This window comes from Apium graveolens, chromosome 10 (genome assembly GCF_009905375.1).
Source record: "Apium graveolens cultivar Ventura chromosome 10, ASM990537v1, whole genome shotgun sequence".
Classification (NCBI taxonomy): domain Eukaryota; kingdom Viridiplantae; phylum Streptophyta; class Magnoliopsida; order Apiales; family Apiaceae; genus Apium; species Apium graveolens.
The window spans coordinates 67,485,900-67,498,958 of record NC_133656.1 but is presented as its reverse complement, the minus strand read 5'-3'; positions in this window follow the sequence as shown (position 1 = coordinate 67,498,958).

Below are 13,059 nucleotides of genomic sequence, written 5' to 3'. Positions count from 1 at the left end.
CTCTGTACTGTGACCCCATAATAAACACACACACCACAAGTTATAATCTCAGAGATGAATATCCAAAAATAACACGAGTCATTTTATTCCAAAATTATATGCCATTACACCTTAAAAGGGTTTCTGAATAAATTTACATTTCTTTGCCATTATTACAATTGATAGAGATACATAAGTTTGGTACATCAAAAGTTGAAAGCCTAGCCTATTGGTAGTTCCTACCTCAGCTACAGCGACATTAACGCCTATAGGAAACTGCGGAACGTTTCCTATCCGCACGTGAATTGGGAGCTTGGTCCTGTTCATCTTGTCTATCCGATGTTTTGTGATGAAAGAAGAAAGCAAGGGTGAGCAACAAGCCCACCGAAATAATATGTATAATAATTAACAATATATGAGCATTCTCATAGTACTCATGAAAGTCTTGGTCAAGAAGAAATGAACCAAGCTGATATCTTAACGCGAGCAAGTCGCAAAATATTCAGTATATATATATATACATATATACTTTTCACAATCTTTGAAATCCTCTGACATGTATAATATACACAGAGTTCCAGTTTATAACTGTATAAAATATCGTTGCAAGGTGATCTCCTACATCTAACCTTGTCTCAACATTTTTCCGAAAATCTTTGACATGCACAAGATAATCATTTACTAGATATAAGTTTAAAAGATGAAGTTACAAGATACTCCAATATACTTATATCTGAATACTGCTTGAACTACCACCGTTCAAGTTATAATCAGTTTCAAAAGTTCATCACCCAGATGAGACTACAAGATAAGACTTGAATAGATTCAATCCTTGAAATATCATTATAAATAATGAAGTTACGAGATACTTCATTAAGTCCCGATATATATATACACCTATATATATATACATTTCATACACTCCTTGAAAACCTCTGTTATGAAAATTATAAACAGAGTTGCAATATCCAATGAATTTTGGAAAGGAGAAAACCTTGGCATAAACCTGATATCTTGCTGATCAGGCAAAAATACCAATAAGTAACCTTTTCTACTAGTAGACGGACGAATTCCCCACTGGTCATCACCCTGGTCGCAATAGGACCTTATGCTGGACTGCCACTCAGCCACTTACGCATTTGATGGACTCCCACTGAGCCACTTACACTTTCATGGACGCCCACTGAGCCCATGTTGCTTATGCCGACTCAAATAGATGGACTTACTTCCCGAACGTTGGGTAAGTAATCAATTCATTTACCAAAACTGCAACCTTGTTGCGAATATAAAATACACCACAGAGCCGGATCCCTCTGGTTTTGAGTGAGTATCTAAATCCCCTTTAAAAGGAAGATCTTAAATATATAAAAAATGAGTTTTGGGATCCTCTCTAACTTTTAAAAATCATTTTAAAGACTCGAAAACACTTTAAAGAGTGTTTGGAGTAATGCTGATTTAATAAAGTAAATCAGTCCCAATATATTAGAAAATATCTGAATATTATTATTTAAATAATATTCCCATAAAGAATAATCTTTATACAAATAATTGAAGTAGAAGTTGTAAAACTTATACTTGAAATGAGTATTAAATAACCAAAGATATACTTATACGAAAGTACTATCTTTATTTGAATAATCAAAAATAAGTTTGATTATCGACACCTTATTCTTTAATAAAATAAAGAATATATTTCAGTAAATAATCGGAGTCGTAGGTCCTCAAATGGATATTCAAATAATATTTATTAAATAATATAAACTGAGTCATAAGTCCCCGAATGAATATTCAAATGATATTCAGTTAATAAAATAAACTGAGTCATAAGCCCTCGAATGAATATTCGAAATAATATTCATTAAATAAAATAAAAGGAGTCATAAGCCCTCGAATGAATATTCGAATAATATTCAATAAAAAAATGAGTCATAAGCCCCTGAATGAATATTTGAAATAATATTCATTAAATAAAATAAAAGGAGTCATAAGCCCCCGAATGAATATTCGAAATAATATTCATTAAATAATATAAAGTTATCGAATAAACCTTATTCGATTAATAGTTTTGAAAACTACATCAATATATATATATATATATAAATATATATATAATATACTCGGGAACATCTACTCCCGGTTTTAGAGAAGGGTTCACCTTTGGGTCCCCTACACACAGGGTATACGCAACTACTGCTTATCTCTAGCATAGATATTATGCAACTAATAAGCATTTGAACCAACAGATATATAAATCAAGAATACGAAACAGGCATGCATATATATCATATCAACATGCTCCAATATATCGCAAGAATTTGCTAATAATAATCATGCACTTATCACAAGATAATGCATATACATATATACATCACAACAACAGTATAACGGGTAGAAAACTTGCCTGAGTGCTCCCGGATAGACTTAAGCTTAGAGTGGGTCCGATAACCTATGAACAACAACATAAGTCGGAATCAAACCCCGGTCGCTTAAGAAACTAGACTTTTACCATTTAGAGTCCTAACGTCCGCTTTCGCGCTTAACGATTCACTTAAGTCGCTCGAGTACCCTCGGCTCCACCATTTTTAATAAATTAGCCATTAAGAGTTTTAAGGCGATTCTTTCGCGAGCACCTTACAACTGCCTAATCCACTTTACATAAATGTTTCATACCCCAAATAGTCATTTAAAGTCCTTAACCAAGGTTTCAAAGTAAGGCGAGGGGTAATGGTTCGGTCGCGAAACGCCGTTACATAAAACGGTCGTTTCTCCTAAACCGTACATCGGATTCAAACGAACCACATATCAAAACGAATCTTGTAACATGAAATATCTAATCATGGCAATGGTCAAAAACTAGCAGGGAGTTCTCGGGTCCAGATGTTAAGAGCAAAAACAGTCTAAAGTAAATTGGACATTACGACGGCTATGTTTACGCGATTTCCCAAATTTTTACCATTCCAAATCATATCAATCCAACTACCAATCAACAACAACTCAAGATACACATCAATGCTACTGGTTTCAGTCATAATAAGCTCAAGGATCTCAATCCAATCATATATTATAACATCTCCAAATTCAACTAAACTACTTAACAATTAAGCTCGAATCATGCTTATCATTCAAATTACTACTCATCCATCCAAACCATCTCCAAACTTCAACATTCAAACTTATTACTAAAGGGTAGACCCGGCGGAAAATGGTTTCGGTTTGGTTTTGGATCTAATATTTGGATTTGGTTTGGTTTGTAATCCAAAACCATATTATATCCACTTCTGATAAAATATAGTTGAGGATTTGGTTTGGATCATTATAGTTATGGTTCAAAATATGGATACAATTTAAATAAACAATTATTATAAAAAACACAAAATTCAATAAAATTATAATAATCTAGTATTCAAAATTCACTATTTCTTATATATTTTTTTAGATATTTGTTACATGTGTCTTAAATTTGAAATACGAAAATTTAGCCCTTAGCTTGCTGTCTAAACAAATTTTGTAGGGTTAAAAATGTAAATTTCTATACACTATAGAATTGGCTCCGGTCTCCACTCTCTATCCACTGTCTTTCATTCATCCCCATATGATATAATATATATCTTGTATGTATATGTGCACAAAGAGAGTAGTAACATAGAACGCAGCCATACCTAGGCATAATTGTAATTACTAATACTTAATTGAGGCACAAAGATTAGAAAACTCCCAGCAATGATGATCAAAGATGCAACAGTCGACCGCCACAAGCTTTGGCCAAAAGAATAAAGATAAAACATAGTTAAAATATGGTTGCTAATATGGATGTCACGAATTTAGATCCATATTTGAAGTTAAATATGTGATTGTAAACTAACCAAATCCTTTTAACAATATGTGATATTTTTTTGAACCAAAATCCATAATCTGGACTGGATTGGTTTGGTTATCCGGTTTTAAGACCACATTGACAGGTCTACTAAAGGGTGTGAAGATTTATACCTTTCTTGGAGGGTGGAAAGTTACTAGGAAGCCTTATGGAGCCTCCTACAAGCTTGATCTTTCCAAAGAAATCAAGAACACAAAGTTAGGCTTTAAAGTTTCTAAAAGTCCGATTGAAAGAATTGTAAAAATGAGGGTCTTACCATACTTATTTGGACGATATTTGTGAACAAGAGTTGTAGGCCATCTCAATACCTTTCCAACGAGCTATAGAACACAACATTTGAGTGAGCATTTAAGGAGATATGGCAGTTTGAAGTTGCTGTGTTTATTTTGGCCGAGAGCTTGATGAAGAAAAGGGAAGAGCTTTTGTGTTTTTTGTGATTTGTTTTGATTTGCCTTGGTTGGTTGACTTTTGTTTTGTTTTAATCATCTTTAACCATGAAAAAAAATTGTGTGGTTATAAATCAACCACATTCTTTCCCTTATGTCATGCTTTGGTCATCATGTGATGTCACCCTCCACACTTGTCCTCTTCTTGTTGGTTTGATGACATCATCATCCCTAACCTCCTTGATTAACTCTTAATTGCTTGCCTAATGACCGCTGATCTGTTATACGGTTCGCTTAACTTTCGTTTTCGTTTATCGTTTGAGGGATCATACCCGGGATCTTATTACTTAGGTTTCTTTAACCTTTCCCAATACATTATATTTCTTTCATGATCCTCTCTTTTAATCCTTGAATTTAAATCCTTTTTATTCTGTTACCTTATACTCAATTCTTTCTGTATCTGGTAGATTTTCGGGAAAAATCAAAGTGTTCGAATTTGGATTCTGACGATCTTTACATACACTTATTTATCATATAGAGTACTAATAATATCCCAGAAGATCAATAAAAGAGCCCCTACATAGTGTGACATGAAAAGTTTTCTTATTCAGCATAATCAGCAAAACACTATTCATAAGGGTTTCAAAAATTCCAAAAATTGGGGTTATTATAGAAGCCAACTCTAAATTTCAAATTGATCAACATGGAAAGTTTGATGTCAAAGCAGTTGAAGGAATTTTTATTGGATATGCTGTTGGAAAAGTCTATAGAGTCTACAATCTGGGAACCAATATTGTTATGGAATCTGTGCATATTGTGTTTGATGACAAAAAGATTGAAGGACCGAAAGATGGATATTTCCATGAGAGCCTCAAATTTGATAATGTGGAGATGATTTATAAAGATAGTGATGATGATAGTGATCAAAAACCAATATCCAAGGACAATGCAGAAAAATCTATTACTAATGAAGCACATAATTCAACATCCATCGAAAGACCTAGTGCATCATCCGTCGAGAGACAATCTGCATCATCCGTCGATAAGCAACGAACATAATCCGTCGATAGAGAAATATCAACATCCGTCGATCCTTCTACAAGAGTTGGAAGTCAAATAAGATCACAGTAAGAAAGAACCCCATCTTCAAGTCAAATATCCATAAACTCAGGGGAAGTTTCTGATCATCAAATACTACTAATCATCAAGACAATAATGAGGACTCTTCATCAAGAGCTAATCTACCACAACAGAGAAAATGGAATAGAGATCACCCTTTTGAGCTCATTATTGGTGATTCACCTTCTAGAGTTCAAACAAGGAAAGCAACTCAAGAAGAATGTCTATATAACAGCTTTCTTTCTAAGGAAGAACTAAAGAAGGTAGAAGAAGTTCTGTTGGATCCTGATTGGGTTTTAGTTATGCAGGAAGAGCTAAACCAATTTGAAAGGAAAAAGGTATGGAAGTTGGTACCAAGCCTAAAGGAAAGAATCCAATTGACACCAAGTGGGTATTCAGAAACAAGATGGATGAAAATGACATAGTGATCAGGAAGAAAGCTAGATTGGTTGTTAAGGGCAACTGTCAACAAGAAGGAATAGATTTTGATGAAACTTTTGCTCCTGTTGCAAGACTTGAAGCCATCAGAATTTTCTTAGCCTATGCAGCCCGTGCCAATTTTAAAGTCTATTAAATGGATGTCAAAAGTGCCTTTCTGAATGGAGATTTGGAGGAGGAAGTCTATGTCAGTCAGCCTCTGTTAGGCACAAAACACGCGCTAATAATTCACGCAAGTATATGTGTTCACAAGTAATATAGAATGATTTCTAGTTCGTTCCCACAGAGACTCGGACTAATTATATTTAATTAACACTCACTCACCAATGTATGATTATTTCTCAATGTCAAGACAATAACTCTTTAGGTTGATTAACTAATTATTAACTACAATTAACTACGAGATAAAACACTTAATTAACACTTGAATTAACAATATCAAACACACATGAGATCATAACTTCATTATTACTTCCTTCAATACTTATTGTTATTACCCTTAGCATGTAATGTGTTGGATTTTAATCGCAGCGGAGGCATGGTAAAACACTTTTACACATATAAAATCCAAATGAAAGCATATAAATCGTGATAAAAACATAGGGATCGATTACTAACCTTTAATATGCGATCCAAAAGCAACGATCAGAGATCCTTAGCAGCTGCTCCTCAAACGTGAAGTACTCCACCGGTATCCACCAAGAAAACAACGTTAAGGAGGAGGAGGTGGAGAGAATTAGATTTTATAAAATTTTGGGGTTAGAATAAAAATAGGGTTTATAATAGTATATTTATAGGCAAAATTTTCAGCTGAAATTTTCCCATAAATATTATTATTATTATTATCCCATTTATTATTCTCATTAATAATTAATACACCTTTTAATTATTAATTCTTTTTCTAAACACTTTAGAAATAATTCTCTCTCTTGATTTAATTTCCAAAAAATTAAATCCTTAATTAATAATATTAAGAACTTTTCTTAATTAATTTATAATCAATTAAATCTCATTTAAAATCAATTATTAAATTTGCCAATTAATTATTTATTTCACAAATAAATAATTATTAGCCATTATTAATTAATTCCTCCACATTAAATCATTCTCTTTTTATGGTGTGACCCTGTAGGTTCAATATTAAGCCGGTAGTAGAAATAAATAATAATAAAACTATTTTATCATTATTTATATAAATTCTCTAATTTATTAAATATGATTAATTAATTAATCACATTTATTCTACATCGTGAGGGATACTTCTCAGCATATCGCGACTATCCGGATAATATGAATTCACTGCTTAGAATACCAAGAACCTATTCAGTGAATAGTTACCGTACAATAAACTCCTTCTACCCTACAATGTCCCGATTAAATACAAGGCATGGATCTCGTGTCAAGCCTATCTAATTTAATCACTTGCTTACCATTTACTATGCTTAGTTCTATGCAAATTAGAAACTCCTTTCTAATTTCATTCACTCTGGCCAGAGATTTCTGGACTAGCATAAGTGGATCAGCCTTGAACATTCGCTTCCTTCACTGGAAGGGGTAGATCCTTTATTGATCATACACTATCTTCGTGTACAAATTCCTATACCCAGTAGAGCCCTAATAATTATCCCTGGAGACTAAGAACTAAACCAAAGCATAGTTCAGTGTACACAAGATGACTATGATGACCTAAAGTCTAAGGATACTTGTACAACTATCACTATGTGAACAACTGCTGACACGTGAGTGAACTCCATCAGTTGTTCAGCTGTGCGAGTCATGTTCAGTGAACTTATTCTATAATAAGCACCTACATACTAGCTATAGTGTCACCACACAAATGTCTATGAGAACAGACATCCTTCATAATGAAGCAAGCATAGTATGTACCGATCTCTGCGGATTATTAATTACCAGTTAGTAATCCTACGACCAGGAACTATTTAAGTTTAGAGTTATCATCTTTTAGGTCTCACTATTATGATCTCATCATAATCCATAAAAAGCTTTACTCTAAACTATGGTATATCTTATTTAAACACTTAAATAGATAAAGCCTGTAATAAAAACAAAACAAGTCTTTTATTAATATCAATGGAATCAAAACAGATTACATAAAAGGTTATTCCTAAATCCTAATACCTGATTGGACTTAGGACATATCCCTTTCATAATGGTGATGATATTAATCGAACAACACGAAACTGATAAAAGCCAACTTTCGTTGTACACTTACCATTCTACCAAACATCTACAATTAAGATAGAAGTTGAATAGGCATCAATTATGTTGAGATCCTATATGTCTACAGAATTTGACAACATAATGATTTAAGCACAAGTTATTCATTATGATTACACAGGGCAAGTAAAACGGTTAGAGTTACCCACTAATCATGCATACAATACATGAACCTATGCTAGCATGGAAAGTTCTAAATCTCAAGATTCACTGTCGCTTCACAAGATATTAACACACTTTCTTATATGTTCGCGATGCACATAAGACGAATAAGCACAACCTATGCTAGATATCATACAATCATCACACACCAAGGTATTACACAATTAACTAAAGAAATCCATAATAAATCCGCTACGACCCCATAATCATGATTAGCCCATGATAGAAGTCATCGTCACAATGGGTTCATATGAAAACATGATAATAACACATAATATAAACTAACAAACATACTTATTAAAAACCAGAGTACGTCACAAGAGTAATAAGGTTCAAAGTAAAGAAAACTAGCATCCACTGTTACAACGAATAAAAAAATCACAAGAAAACGTATGCTCCCTCTTCTTCGTTGCGATGTGCTAAAACGGTCTTCTTCCTTCTCTCCTTGCTCCTTGCTTAATACCACACACTGTGAAACGTCTCTGAAAACTACTTATATAGAAGCCCACAAGAACCAGCCGTCTCAGAAGTCCATCAGAATAAGAATTGTAAAAATCAGTATTAAATTTTACATCCCCGGGCGGCCGCCCTAGCTTCCTAGGCGGGCGCCCCGGATCCCAGGCGGCCGCCCCAGCTTCCTGGGCGGGCGCCCCAGCACCTTCTGGAAAATCCTGCATTATGCTCCTGATTTTGCTGAATTTTGCTCCTAACTTCCCACAACCAATGCCAAGCCCTTCCCTAGGCTTATTTCGATGAATTCTTCCTACATATGCAAGTTATACCCTGAAATACAAAAATACTAGAAAAACGCATCAAATACACAAAATACTTGACTTCAAGACATCAATTTAAGTCATTATAAGACGTTCAAAGTGGTATAAAATGCCACTTATCATTCCCCCAAACTTAAATCGATGTTTGTCCTCAAGCGTCACAGACTCAAAAATAAAGCAAAATATGCATGAATGCAATCTACTTGAAATGCAACGATCCCCCTCACAATGACTACACCAACCAACTCACGACATCTCAATAAATGCAATTAGGCGACTAAAGATCAATTAAATCATGCAAACTAACATACAACTAGAAACGTGGTGTGTACGGATGCTTAACAGATATGCTTCGAAACTAGATCAATTATCATAACTCAATTATCCTTAAGATAATCATGTGATTCTACAAAGAATAAATTCTAGGCACAAAATGACTTATAACACGTCAAGATCACTGGAGCTTATTACGGAATCATGCTTTTATTCAACACAAAAACAAATGCTTATTTGACCGTGCAATGAGTGAGGTCCACAAAAGACTTATGCAATGGCATCCATTTAGCGAGCGTTAGGTTAGCGGATCCCAGACTATAAGAGCCTTAGGTCACTAGGAACAAAGTCCCCTAAGAACTTAATAACTCGAATACCAAAGAGCCCACTTTTGATCAATTATGCATTAAATTATATATATTTTTTCTTTTTTTTTCTCTTTTATCTTTTTTTCAATAATTTCTGAATGAGTGCGTTTCGCTCCATCTCATTCAACCCTAGACTACTCATAAAATTATGAGCCGGTTACTAGCCATTTGACGCCTAGCCACAATTAGCAATGAATTCCAATTTTTACTCCAATTTTTTTATTTTCATGCCTTTTATCATTAAGAGCCTATCATAAATTCTAAGCATAATCAATAGATTAACCTCAAAAACCATCAAACCATGACAACAATCTAGTCCTTAAGCATACTCTAAGACTTAGTGAAATTACAAATATTTCTAGCATGCATGTCAACCTACACGATTCAACATCACTCTAACGCTATAACTACACTCGCCTCAATATCATAAATCAATCGGTAAAGCAACGCAAAAGGGATCATGGTATATGCATGAGCTAGATGACATGATAAATAAAGTTATAAAATAAAATAAATTAAAAAAAAACTATATATGGCAAAAAAAATGCAACTATATGAACTAAACTATCATGAATATGCAACTACATGACACACACACAAATATGCTCCTTGACTACCACCCCCAAACTTAAAATCTCCACTGTCCCCAGTGAAGGTAGTAGAAAGGAACACAGGGTATACCTACTCGGAGAAATCATCATTATCACCCTCAGATGGTGGAGTATCAGGAGGCGGATAAGCAGAGTCCTCACCAAAAATGGGCCACTGGATGTCAGCTCCAAGGCCTCTGAGAGCAGTCCCAAGTGCGAGAGTGAGCTCCTGAGCAAACCTACCATGCGACTCATACATCGCATCCATCGCATCCATCCTCCTGGATAGCCTCCTATACTGGGCATCTGCCATCCATGAACTAGCACTTTCCTGGACTCTAGAAGAGCCTGCCTCATCACGAGCCTGACTGGGCCTAGCCATAGTAGCACCGGCTGCTGGTCATCCTCCTGGAAGATGATATCCCAAACCATGTTCTTTGGGCTCTTCATCCATCCACTCCTGCATCGCATTCAGAGTCGCTGAGTCAATAGGAGCAGCCGGCATTTGCAACTGCTCATAAGAAGGCCAATGAACTCCAACTGCTCTGCACAGCCTCGTGACAGTAGATGCATAAGGGATGTTTCTTTGTGTCCTCCCCCTCAAAAAATTCAAAATCCCTTGGTAAATAAACTCACCAAGGTCCACATAATACTCCTCATTCAAAATCCCTCATAATAACCTGGCTCACTCAACTGTAACCTCATGTGCATGTGAAGTAGGCAAAATATTAGCACAAATAAAGGCATTCCATGCACGGGCATACCTGTTTATCGCAACAGCCAGAAAAAAATGATACTCGTTAGATCCCGTCTTAAACTTCCACACCGTGCCTGGCTGACAGAGGGTAGCAACAATCAAATCCAAATCAAAATCCTCGGGGGTCTTCTCATTTCAATTCTCCTCCTCGGGCTTCCGTTGTCGCTGTCCAATCACACGATGAATCGCCGCGGGCTGATAATCAACAGTAAGCCCACGAACAACAGTAAACCCATTCTTTTCCGCCTTTGCGTTCGTATAAAACTCGCGAACCACACTCATTGGAACCACTTCCGATGACTCGCAAAAAGAAATCCACCCTTTCTTCGCAATCATTGGTAATAACTCACCATCCCTCCCCGATGGTAAAAATCCCCTCTCCTTCAGAATTAGCTTAGTCAAAAGCCTATTATACTCCTCCTCAGCAGCCCTATCCATCAAATGGGGTCTCGCAGCAGTTCCCCTCGAAGAATTAGCAGTAGGAACGGTGCTGCTGCTATCAATAGTTCGAGATCTCTTAGGTGCCATGGTAACTGAGAAAAAGTGTTTAGAGTTGTGTTTTGAGTGTAGGAGAGAGTTTTTAAGTTGTAAGTATATGGGAGTGTATATGGGAGAATGTATGTATATATAGGGTGGAAGTTAGGTTTAGAATTAGAATAGGAGTGGGGTTGTGGGCAAGAAATCGTGGGTTGTGGGTTGTTTGATGTGGGTTTTTATTTATTTTGGGTTTTCTGATTTTTTTGGTTTTTTATAAGGCTGAAAAAAATTTCCGACAGAAGGATTCCGAACGGCCGCTCGGGCTTTCCAAGCGGGCGCCCCAGACTCAAGGCGGTCGCCCGGGAATTCCAGGCGGGCGCCCTAGGGGTTTCTGGAAAAAAAATTTCTTGCCCAAATTTTCTGATTTTTTTTGGTTTTTTTGGATATGGTAATAACTTCTAAAGGTTCCTAAAGTCTCAAGTCTTGGGTTGCCTCCCAAGAAGCACTTATTTTACGTCATTAGCTTGATGTAGAGGAGTTCAATCAAGTTGACAATAAAACGGCAGTAACCACTTCCCGGTTTGCCGTGTTGTAACACCCCAAATCCGGGGTCAAGATTTGGTGTCACTAAACAATCCTTACATAGAATAAAGAAATAAATAAATAACCCCTTGAATCCGGATCGTTTACAGGTTATGGTATGAAACAAGAATATAATCTTCTACAACTTACAACAACTAAAATACAATTGTAAATACCTCTGAACTAATGCTCGAATCATATTCTTCTAACTTCTTCAACCTCTCACAGCGGAGATTTCTCGAACTTCTGCTGTCTATCTAAGCTATTCATTTTTATCCTTATCTGTTTCTGTCAGAAATAAGAATTGACAAAGCAAGAGTGAGCCAAAAATGCCCAGCAAGTATATAATTTGAGTTTCAAACATTAATTTCAAAGAAAACTTCCAGACAAAATCTCTGAAATATTTTGAAGGGCGAAACACGAAATCATTTAAAGGATATACCTCGTTATCTTAAAAATCAATTTGATTTGCATTGCTATGAATCACATAGGACATAATGACATTTTTGTAAGAGCTTTAGAGATCGCGTGTTTTCAAAATAGCTTCTGGTATCATTTCATAATTGAGCAATGAATGCAATAACTATTCATAAAACGACGTTCAAGAAATTCCTAACTATTCAGTATCCATCATTATTGACTAAGTTTCCATAGACTTAGCCTGCTAAACCAGCCTGATAAGGACGGGTTGAATAATTAAGAAGATCTCAATTCATTCAAGATCCTAACTATCACTGAGCAACTAATGCTGCAGCAACAATCTGAACCTCGAATATATTTAGAAATATTGTAATTTCCCGAAACTGAGTGCTAAGAAAGAATAACTTTAAACCATAATCACATATTATTTCAAGAGGGAATGCCATTAATGGCGAACAACAATAAATTGGACTGGACACTAGAAACCAACATATGCACTATAACCTGCTGATCTCAGGAGATAGTGCGGATCTATACCCAACTGCATAGACCCAACCAACATATGGGGCACCCAGGCAACTATGGCCTAATAATTAATGGTCTGGGTAAAACCCAGCCTGTAT